The sequence below is a fragment of the Cervus elaphus genome, chromosome 2 (genome assembly GCF_910594005.1).
Source record: "Cervus elaphus chromosome 2, mCerEla1.1, whole genome shotgun sequence".
Lineage (NCBI taxonomy): Eukaryota > Metazoa > Chordata > Mammalia > Artiodactyla > Cervidae > Cervus > Cervus elaphus.
The window spans coordinates 48,589,947-48,602,661 of NC_057816.1; the positions used below are offsets into that span (position 1 = coordinate 48,589,947).

General features: G+C 34.6%; 1 non-coding gene and 1 pseudogene across 1 annotated transcript; both read right to left on the bottom strand.

The window, feature by feature from the left end:
• Positions 1-10,198: 10,198 nt before the first annotated feature.
• LOC122677536 lies at positions 10,199-10,305 on the bottom strand. Its single transcript, XR_006335826.1, has one exon. It is a non-coding gene; the product is annotated as a U6 spliceosomal RNA (small nuclear RNA).
• Positions 10,306-11,019: 714 nt separating this feature from the next.
• On the bottom strand, positions 11,020-11,986 carry LOC122706588 (annotated as a pseudogene).
• Positions 11,987-12,715: the final 729 nt, after the last annotated feature.

Here is a 12,715-nt window from a genome sequence, read left to right on the forward strand (position 1 = left end):
GGTATAAAGTATGTAATCAGATTACCCACTTTACAAGTGGAAGAACAGAAATAAAGGTTAAAACTTTATTTATGGGGACCTCCAGTACCTTATAAAAGATAATCTCTTTTACAATTAAAAATAATTGAAATGAACCCTTCAAGAGAATAACTATTTCATCCACATATTTTACTTGTTGTTTTCAAGTTTTTAGCAGTTGTTTTTCAATTGGAAAATATGCTATATATATATATATATATGCCTAATCTACATTTTTTAAAGACATAGCTATTGGTTACATAATATGAATTTCTCTGGTTGCGGTCACTGAAATTTCTTCCTATACTATCACTATTCATTCTAAATACCAGGCATTAGTGAAAAGTATTACAGATGTATGACACAGGAAGGCAGAAAATGTAGGTTCTGCTCCTGATCTGCCACTCCCTGATTACATGATTTAGAAGGAAAAAAAAATCCTCACATTTGATGAGTATCTCTTTCCTCTTAAGAAAATGAAGAACTGTAGTTTTCACACTGTTTTTTTCCAGCTGCAAAAATTATTCGTTTCAAAAATCAAGTGAATTACTAAATCATTTATAAATTAATTTTCATCATTTTTGTCATCTTTATTTTGCTTATTTCTTGTCTTGTTTAATGATTTAACATTCTTTCAACTTTTTTTTCTCATTGCTTTTCTATCAAAAGTATATTGTAAAACATTCCAGAATTCTCTTAGCTTCCCATCCTAGCATCTAAGTGTCCCAAGTTTGACATCAGAATTTCAAGACAGCATTTCTATTGTCCATTTCTGTGAAAACAGACTTCAAGTTCTTCTGTGACCTATTAAAATCACAGATTCTCACATGACACAATTTATAAGCTTAAAAGGCTTCTAAAGCTTTGAAAGACAGTTACCAAGCAGATACATTTTTAAAAATACACATTTCTGGAAAAATAATTTCCTTGGACTAAAAAGTAGATAAGGATAGGTGATGCTGTAGCAATTTAAAGAGATGACTACATAAAATTATGCATGCAAGTATAAAGAAACAAGGAAGAAAGAAAAGATATAAAAAGGAAATAAAAGAGAACTCACATATTCAGTATCAGTCAATTCCAATCAGTACGAGGGAGTATCCTTGACTTCTTGAATTCATGATAACCTATAAATACACACACACGCACACACATGTTTATCTCATAAATCTAAATAATAATAAATCTCTTAAGGGATAAAAGCAATGAAAAATCACATGCGCAGAATAGGAATGAGAATTATGTCACAAAATGGCAGAAAAAATGTCAGACACATATAGACCTTTCTCTCTTGTCTTTTTCCCTTCCATAAGCAAGTCCAGCTCCCTACCTGCTCGAGCTTTGGGAGCTCCTGGTAGATCTGCCGTGAAGAAGTCAGGAGGGCTATTTAAAGGCACTGCAGGAACCCAAGTGCAGTCCCAATGGCAGTCCCTGTAGTAATTCTTCCACGAGGTAGATAAAAACAAACCCTGGTGATTTTAATCTGCCTCTGTTCTGGCTTTTCAAGTGTGCTTTCTAAAATATGTTCTTTTAGATTGCTTCAAAGATATGATGTTAAATATCAAATGAAGGTTTTATGATCAGTAACCAAAAAGTTTTAAAATTAGCTTTTGACTTTCTACACAGGGAATAAAACCTAAGGCATTCATTATAATTTTGTGTTGGCCAAAAAGTTTGTTTGGGTTTTTCAATAGGATGTTAAAGAACTATATTCAAAAATTTTAAATGTAATTAAACCAAACTTAAACATCTACATTTCCACAAAGTTTATCCTGATTATATTATTTTTCAGCAATAAATCCATATCCCAAACCAACACATTCCAATCCCAGTATGTAATTTGACCAGATCATTTGATTTACCTTTCACAGACAGTCTGAGGTTTTTGCTTGTTTGTTTTAATTTGGGCTTTGTGTGTGTATTTTAAATACTGGTGAAAAGTTGTTGCTGAATGATAAGACACTGGGATTCTTGGCCTCCGGAGGAGAAGAATTCAATCCAGGGCCAGAGATGAGGCTGGATTGCTCAGAGCTTTTGTGTAATAAAGTTTTATTAAAGTATAAAGGAGATAGAGAAAGCTTCTGACATAGGCATCAGAAGGGGGCAGAAAGAATACCCCTCTGCTAGTCTTCAGCTGGATGTTATATAGTCACTAGCATTCTTTTAATGAAAGAAAGGAATGTCTTAAAGCTCAGAATGGCACCAGGCCCCTCATCCATAAGATGCATTTTGGGATAATCTTGGCACCAGATGATTCATCCCGGGCCATAAATTGACTTGAATCTTGTATAAGGGCAGATTATCATACAAATAGTTTTGTTTACATAGATTAGGGGAACAATATCTGAGTGTAACATACTGGTTTGTCAAGTAGGTTCTGAGCCATTAGGCAGAAGACAGAGTCTTGAAGACAGAGTCTGGGGTAAATGCATAGCACATTAACAGAGCTTAAGACAAACATTTCCATAAGAAAAATGCATTGGTTAACTCAAGGTTTGAGAATAGTTCGCTTCAGGTGAAACCAGGTGTCAATATGGCAACACAGTATTTTAAGAGAAACCTCCTTTTAAATTTGTATAGAAAAGGAAAAATATATCACTAGTTTGTTTCCTCCTGCCATTTAAGAGAGGTAAAAATGTCTGACACTTGCAGCCTATTTCCTCCGTTTGGAGACCCCTGGCCTTCCTACCTGTTACCCTTTCATTGGTAGTCTCCTGTCTTTGCAATAGATTATGAACTCAGTGACATCAGGGTCAACTCTTTCTCATTTTGTATTTAATAATTCAAATTTTAATGATTGCAAGCATGATAGCAGTAATTGAAAACCATCATAACAAAGAGCTAACTATGGTAAGAGTCCTAGTATTATTTCCACAGAGGCACGAAAGAGGTAATTTGACATTAGGCAACTAGTAACTAGCATATTAGAATCTGACTCTAGCTAAAATGGATCTCTAATGCTGCAATAACTGTAAAAAGTACTACCACACTTGACACATAGTAAGTATTTAATCAACATTTCTGGATATTTAATTTAGAGTAACATAATAAAATAATGTGCTGAATATTTCAAAACCATGTTTAAAATTTTAACTGTATAGTTAAGACTCCAGCTATGCACTGGATCCAAGTTACACAGTCTGTTCTAATAGAATTTCAATAGCAGGGATAAAGTAAATGAATAAGATAATCTTTATAATTATGATTGGTCTTCACTGGTGGCTCAGTCAGTAAAGAATCTGCCCACATGGCAGGAGATGTGGGTTCAGTCACTCTGTTGGGAAGACCCCCTGGAGAAGGAAATGGCAACCCACTCCAGTATTCTTGTCTGGGAAGTTCCATGAACAGAGGAGCTAGCAAGCTACAGCCCATGGTGTTGCAAGAGTCAGACACGACTTAACAACCAAACCACCACCACCATAGTTTTGATTATTTAATGCTATAAAAGTAACATACAATTTAAATAATTTATTTTTGCATTTTACTTGAACTAAACTTATAATTGTGTTCCACTGACTAAACAATTTAATTTTTGTGCTTTTGATGTCGAAAACATGGCAAGGAGGAATGATTATTTTCACGTGTGTATGTGCATGGTGTGTGTGAATGTGATAACAGGAAGATGGTCAAATGAGGGGACAGAGCTACAGTGTCAAAACTAATTAGATATGCATTTAAGTACTCAAGAGAAGTAGCAATTTTATGTAAGAGACCAAATGTCCAGGATAACTTATCTTAGATGTATACCACCTAAGATGCTGAAGCTAGAAAGTCTATATGACTACCAAATGTACTTTTAACCAGCTATGTGACTTCGGGAAAGATATTTAATTAATTTGGATTCAGATTCTTCATTACAAATACAGTGAGAATGTCTCTTTCATTATACATAATTAATATGTATTCTCTATTATTAGTGGTAGTATTACTGCTATTGTGTCTGGCTCTTTGCGACGCTACAGACTGTAGCCTGCCAGGCTCCTCTGTGCACGGGATTCTCTAGGCAAGAATACTGGGGTGGGTTGCCATGTCCTCCCCCAGAGGATGCTCCCATTCCAGGGATCGAACCTGCATCTTTTAAGTCCCCTTAATTGGAAGACAAGTTCTTTACCACTGAAGTCTAAGAGTGAAAGTGAAGTGAAAGTGTCAGTCGCTCAGTCATGCCCAACTCTTTGCAACCCCATGGGTTGTAGCCCACCAGGCTCCTCTGTGCCCAGAATTCTCCAGGCAAGAATCCTAGAGTGGGTAACCATTGCCTTCTCCAGGGGATCTTTCTGACCAGCGACTGGACCCAGGTCTCCTGCATTGAAGGCAAATTCTTTGCCATCTAAACCACCAAGGGCAGCATCACCTAAATGTTCATTTAAATTGATATTAAAATGTCACGTATATCTTCCAAGGCTCTTTCCCAGGTCAAAGGGAATGTTACCTTTTCTCATGGATAAAATTTTGATAGAGAATAGAAAGATGACATACTTAATAGAAATAATAGAGCTATCCTTTAGAAATATGGAATGATACATTCTCTGATTCTCTTGCTAAAGCTATGATTTTTAAAAAGACTCCTTTATCTCTGCAGTAAGCATAATGCCAAAATGCCCCTCAAAATTTCCTGCCCGAACCCTTGGGATTTTAAGTATGGTAATATATAACATCTATGTTAAATTACATGTCATAAGGGATTTCAAAATTTTAATTATGGTTACTAATCAGCTAACTTTGAGTCATATTTGAGCTCTATTTAATTCCATAATTTCTTTAAAAACAGAGAATTTCCCCTCACTGATAACATAAGAGGAATTACAGAAATTCAAAGTACAATCAGGAGAAATTACATGCATGATTGTTGCATTTGAAGACAGAGGGTTACATTCGGGGACTTCAACCTGCTGAGAATGACCCCCAGCTGAAAGCCAGTGAGGAAATCAGGGCCTCAGCCCTATAATTACAGGAACTGAATTTTGACAACAATCTGAATGAACCTGAAAGCAATTCTTCCCTAGAACCTGCAGATTAAAGCCCAGCTCAGTAGATCTTTGATTTTGACCTCACTGATGACAGAAACTTACTCAAACTCCTGACAAGAAACACTGTGAGACAGTAAATGGGTGCTATTTTAGGATATTACTTTGTGGTAATCTGTTACACAGTAATAGACACATAAAATAATCAAAATAATTACTCTGTTACTAGATTTATTATCTAGAAGTTGAGCTTAATTTATTAGCTAAATTTAGATAGTTTAAATTTAGCATCTAGATTTATTATCAATATACCTGAACAGTAGCAAATCCTAAGTTAAAGGTCATAGAATTCTCATTGTAGTTTTCTTTAAAACAGTTGAAGTCTTTTAGAAAAAAAATAAAAATTCCTATATAATCTACACACACACACACACACACACACACACACACACACACACACACCCCATTGTATCAGTGTAATGTGCTGATTGAACAGCAAGGAGATCAAACCAGTCAATCCTAAAGGAAATCAACCCTGAATATTCATTGGGAGGACTGATGCTGAAGCTTAAATATTTTGGCCACCTGATGCAAAAAGCCAACTTATTGGAAAAGACCCTGATGCTGAGAAAGATTGAGGGCAGGAGGAGAAGGGGACGAGAGAGGATGATATGGCTGGCCAGCATGACTGACTCAATGAACATGAGTTTGAACGAACTCCAGGAGATAGTGAAGGACAGGGAAGCTTGGCATGCTGCAGTCCATGGGGTCACAAAAAGTTGCACATGACTTAGTGACTGAACAACCTCAAAAATATGATAAGGTCAGCATGGACATTGAGCAAGCAACATGTATTTGTAAAAGACACAGATGGCAATAAAATATAAATACAAAACAGTGAGTAAATGATTTAACAATATGAAAAAAACAGTCATATTTGTCAATAAGTTAAAACATTATTTGACAGGACATTGTCAGAATGGCAAGTTAATGATAAATTTGATAGTATAGAAAGAGTGAATCAGAGACTACTAGAACTCTTGAATGCCAGAATGGTTCTGTTTATAAACTGAGGTGGGAAGAGTACACAGCAATTTTTTTATGTGTATTTCCCTTCCTCTCTTTTTTATCACTGTTGACTTGAATGTTTTCACACCTTCTTCCAGCTCATGCAAAATAAAAGTTGAATAAAGAAACTAACCTACACACCAGGGTATGATTCCCTGATTCGCTGACACTGGTGATTACCTGATGCCATATTTCCCTTCCTCCAGCCTAAATGAGACTGGATCTATAGGAAAGGGAGACAGAGGGCTTTATGGAAGAGGAATAAGGAACATGGTTGCAACAATGGGTTAGAGAAGATCACTTGATGTGTGAGCTTGTAAGGAGATTCGGAGAACCTAGGACTAAAGAATGGTGCGGAAAAAACCTGTAGTGCTGGGGTTCTCTTTGTGTGCAGACTAGTCAGTCTCCATTAACCCATCACACTTATTCAAATTTAAAAGTCCTAAAATTGTGCAAGTCTTCCTAGAGGAAGGGTTATAAGAAACAAGAATTTGTTTGAGGATGTGGAGGAAAGGGAACACTTGTGCACTGTTGGTGAAAACGTAAATCAATGTAGCCACTATGGAAAACAGTATGAAGTTTCCACAAAGAATTAAAAAGAGAACTACCATATGATTTAGCAATTCTACATCTGGATATATATCCAAGGAAAAAAAAGTCTCAAAAAGATATTTTACCCCCATGTTTAATGTGATGTTATCCACAATAGCCAAATATGGATACAACTTAAGTGTACATCAAAAGATTCATGGAAAAATAAAATGTGATGTGCATATGCAATGGAATACTCTTAAACAATATAAAAGAAGGAAACCCTACCTTCTGCAACAATGTGGCTGGAACCTGAGGGCATTATGCTAAGTAAAATAAGTCAGACAGAAAAAGGCAAACTGTGTGTTCTCATATGCAGAAGCTGTAACAGCTAAACTTATAGAAATAATAGAATGGTGGTTTCCAGGGTCTAGTAAGTAGGAGAAGTAGGGAGATATTAATCAAAGAAAAGAAATTCTCACCCAAAATTAAGTTTTTGGGTGATCTAATGTGTAGAATTGTGACTGTAATTAACAATAATGTATTATATGTTGGATGGCATCACTGACTCGATGGACATAAATTTGAGCAAGCTCTGGGAATTGGTGATGGACAGGGAAGACTGTTGTGCTGCCATCCATGCAGTTGCAAAGACTTGGACACGACTAAGTGACTGAACTGAACTGATTATATGTTGAAATGTTATCAAGAGAGTAGATCTTATATGTTATTGCCACATACCAGCACACACATATACACACCCATAATAGTATTCGGAGTGAACACATTAAGTAAATTTATTGCAATACTCATTTTCTAATATATACTTATATCAAATCATCACAAAACTTACATATGTCATATGTAAATGGTCTCTCAATAAAGCTAGAAAAAAAAGTCACATTTGTTTAAAATGTCCAGGTAAATTTTTGATTGGTTGCTACAATATTTTCCTCATTTTTCCCAGCATGATGGGTAATGGTCCATGCTAAATAAACTTGATAAATTGCCTTAGATATATATATATATATATATTTTTACCCCATTATCCTCCCCACCAACTCTTCTATATCATAGCAGATTGTACCAGATTGTACACCTTCTTGGGGAGTTATTACATGGTTTGACCAATGACTTGAGTTTATGCAAGTTTACTCAGATTTCCTGTCTGGAATTCTGAATAGGGAATTGGAAACACCCGAGAAAAGGGGGAGAATATTGTAAGATACATGGAGAAAGAATCACTACCTTGACAACCCAGAACCATGTGAAAGTAGACATTTTGAGTAAACAGACAACATGAAGGCAATAGAGAATTAAAAAAAAAAAGGCAAATTAATAGATTAAAAAAAGAAAAGAATCACAAGCATGCTCAGAGAATGACAGTTATGGCAGGAGTCTGGACTCCCAGAACCCTGAACTGTTAATGACTTTCTAGTTTATCCTAAAGCACAAGGATCCTTATTATTAACTTGATTTTATAAAAACAACAAAAAGATACATTCTTTATTTTCTATAAATAAGTGAGCCTGATTGAACCCCAGTGCCTGATTCACTTTCTCTAAAGTGATAAATGCAATTTTAAAATGCAAGAAATAAAACAACTAAACTCTGCTTAGCATTCTTTCATGCTAAACAGCACATGGGAAATGAACATTCACTAGAAAATCTGTTTTGAATAGCATAAGTGATAGGCAAAAATACAATGTTTGTTTCCTTGTCAGGAAAAATAATATGAGGACCTTTATATAGTTTTAGGTCCCTAATTAGATATTAATAGATGACCATTAACCTTAGAAAGTTGTAAGAAAATGGTCTAGTCAATTACAGAGCATGAACATTATAGATATAAGATCAGAGCTAAATTATTGAGGAAAATAGAGAAGTTGCTAGGCCCAATGTGTGACCAGCAACCCAATCCCCCTCTTCCTTTCATCTGAAGGCAGGTCTCTATTGCTCTATCTTCTCATTCACCAGTCTTGCTGTCTTACCTGAAAGCAGAAACTATTTATGTTTAAGGCAGAGGAAATCAACAACAACAAAAATCATTTGGTATCTACACATGTTATAGGCAATGACTACATATTTGGATGTATAATTATTTTAAGGTAATTAGACTATATAATACAGATCTTATATTTTCTTCCCTCACCAAAAAAAAAAAAAAAACAAAAAAAAACAAGCAAAACAAACAAACAGTTCCACTCTTTCACTTGGGCTTTGTGCCTAGTCCCGGAAACTGTGAGCCTGTGATGTATACTGACTGCTGACATCCTGGGAGCCCTGAGAAGAAAGGGTCTCACATTTCACTATGGAGATTTTCACTTAATCTCTGTGTACATGTTTTTGTGCATTGTACCACTGCCCTCCACAGTGATATCAGGAACACTTTTGCTCATTTTTAAAAAATAATGGACCTTCAATCTTTGGTGGGATGGAATAGAGGAAGTGTCACCTAACTAGCAGAAAGTAACCTGGGGAAATAATCTTTATGTAATTCAATGTATATTTCACACCTACTTTTTGTGGAACTTGATGGTCTTACTTATCTCTTTTCTCAGATGGTTGTAACTTCTACTCTGCCAAGTTACTTAGTTACCTACCACTGATATCTATGTTTCAAAAAACATGTGAAAATATTTTACCAACTGGTATTTCCTGTCTGGTTCTTTCTGCCATGTGCTTTGACACATAATTTTATGATTTTTTCCTTATTTTAATGGGAATTTATAAGGAAAGGGAATATATTTTTAAGGGTAGCTCAGCAAGTTCAACAGAAATTTCTATTTCTAAATATATATTTATTAGTTTTGTTTCATATAATGGCATATCAAGAAATCCATAGCACAGATGACTTATTTACTGTAGCAGATGTGATTAATAAAAACTGTGAAGTATTATCCTTGAAATTCTCAGAATCTAAAAAAAAAAAAATGCATATAGAAAAGTACTAGAATTCATTGCAGAATTCACAAGTTTCCACTTCCACACTGAGCTTTTTCTCAAGATAAAGAAAGAATATAAACTTCTGGGTACAATGAAAGTAAAACAAATTTAGTACTCATAATAAAATTATTAACTTGTAAATAGAAATAGAAGTTTCAAATAAACAAAAATACTCATATTGAATTTTCTATATGTATAAAAATACAAATAAGAAATCAGACAAATCAGAGAATTTCTTAATGACCATGTAATTAGAGACTTCAGTGATAATGAATGTGAAAGCTGGTATTGATCTCCACTGGATACATTTAATTTTCATCCAAATATCTTAGTCTTTCTTAAGTTACTCTACTTTCTATATTGTCTTAAAACTCACTAAATCAATCCATATATGTGGTAAAACTATGTTTCAAAGCCTAAATACCCTCCTCTGGGTTATAATGTTCTTTATTCAATTAACTTTTATTTATAAATTCCCTACCATTGACTACATGTACACGTTTCTTTAAAGCTCACATAAATATATCTTCCTTGATTTGTAGCTTTTATGCTATAATCATAATAAAGCAATATTTAAACATACTATTATAATTGGTATGAGTCAACAGAAAACTTAATAGATCCCTCAAAATAGAAGGAATCATTTTTTTTTTTTTTTTTTTTTTCTTTTTAAAAATATGGAACGCTTCACGAATTTGCGTGTCATCCTTGCGCAGGGGCCATGCTAATCTTCTCTGTATCGTTCCAATTTTAGTATATGTGCTGCCGAAGCGAGCACTAGAAGGAATCATTTTAACAGCAAAAAGTTTTTTTTTTTTTTTGGTTTTGTTTTTTTTTTACAGAAAGAATGTTAATATGAGGTCAACCCCAATAATCAGAAGCTCCCTAAGGGAAAAATACTACAAAAGGGTGAATTTTCTCATAATGTTCTATCACTTTTCTAGAACAATTAGGCAAATATACAAAAAAAAAAAAAATTGAACTATAACCCAAGAAAAAGAAGAGAGGTTTCCTAGATTAAATATTTTGTCTTTATAATATGTATATACTATTATTATTTGAACCTGGTGATTTTTACTGAAGTCAGTAAGAACAACCAAGTTAAAGGTCCATGATCAGACATTTGATCACAGTATCTAAGAAATAAACTCTTTGAGATAAAACTATGTCAGGCTGTAGATAAAAGCATATAGTGTAATGTTAAACAGAGAAATCCAGAAGTCACCACAAGAGAGGAAAACAATAGATCAAAACCACAGTGATATTAGACAGACAAGAGAGGCAGAGACAGCAGTGAATAATAACTAAGAACATGATCTTACATGACTGTGTGTACCTGATGCTGCTGGTTATACAAATATTTGACTCAATACTAACTAGCATGTGTGGTCACATTGCCTGTTTTACTAAAGGAAATAATTTTCATGCTCTGAGTTAAGATTATAATAACTTCACAATAAGAGGATATTATTGTCTGTGAGCTTCTTTTATATCAATCCAAACTATGAAGAAAACTTTGAAACTTCCCTTCATCTTTTTCATCTGAGACCAACTTCTTGCTCCATAACTTCAACATGGCATTTTTCACTTCTGCATTCCTCAGGGTATAAATCAGAGGGTTGATCAAAGGTGTTTCAAGTGTATAAAACACAGCTATCATCTTATTCATGGAGAAAGTGGTGGCAGGGTGTGTGTATAAATATGCAAGGACCAAAGAACAAGATGACCACGATGATGTGGGAGATGCAGGTCGACAGAGATTTTTTCTTCCCTTCAGCACTGTAGTTTCTCAGAGAATGTAAGATGATAGCATAGGAGAGCATCAGAATGACAAAACTCACTGTAGAGATGGCCCCGCTGCTGGACACCAAAAGTAGGTTGGTCACAAAGGTGTCTGGACAGGCAAGTTGTAACAAAGGCTGCAAGTCACATAAATAATGTTCAATCACATTGGGACCACAAAAAGGTAAACTCAGGGCCAGAAAAATCTGAGCTAAAGAATGCACAATGGACCCCACCCAGGCCACAGCCACCAATACACCACAGACTTGATGACTCATGAGGGTCGTGTAGTGCAGGGGTTTACAGACGGCCACATAGCAATCAATAGCCATGAGGACAAGGATGAAGATCTCCAGGCAGCCAAAGAAATGGAATGAAAAGACTTGGACTATGTACTCATTGAGAGAGATAGTGACCTTCTTCAAAAGGGAGTCAGCAATCATCCTAGGGGCTATGCATGTAGAGAAGCAGGCATCAGATAAAGATAAATGGAAAAGGAAGAAATACATGGGACTCCCAAGTGCCCTGCTGGTCTTGATGGTAGTAATAATTAGAAAGTTCCCCAACAAGGTCCCCAAATAGATAATCAAGAAAGTGGCAAACACTATTTTCTTCCTAACAGGATCTTGTGTCAACCCAAGCAGAATAAACTCAGCCACATTATTATTCAGCTGCATGATTTTATAAATGCAAAGAAGGAGTGAGTTTTAAATACTTTATCAGCAAAAAATAGAAAAGGATTAATTCATGGTATGATGTGTGATTTTTAGGAATATTTTAAGTAAGATAAATATTCTTCAACATGGACATTTTAGTTGTGGTTTCTTAACAAGGCACCTCAACACTTAATTTGTAATGACAACTTCATGGGGTCATTATGAGTCCCTTGTAAGATTGTGAAAAGTAAACTTTTCTATAGCACTCTTCAAATACAACCATTTTTGCATTTTACATGATTCTCATTAATTTTGCCTAATGAATATTAAGAAATACAGCTCCATTATATTAACTTAATTACTTTTCATGTTCATTTAATCAGGGGGGAGGGAGCATGTTTGGATAGTGTATCAGTTGGCATTTTGGATATATTTTACTGCCTTTGGAAGTTCATAATATAAATGTAAAAATCACAGCCTGGTCTCATCCCTTAAAAATGTCTCCATATATAGATTATATATATATATATATATATATATATATATATATATATATATATATATATAATATATATATCACTGTTTGTTATATTTGCTTATAGAAATGTTTATTTTTATTAGTTTATAATATGATCCACTCCATTGTGCATTCCATTCCATATGTGACACCTTCAAAGAGGAAGATGAGGCACTTATAATCTTTATAATGTCCTTACTTTGAAACAACTTTATGATATTTATTACTTGACA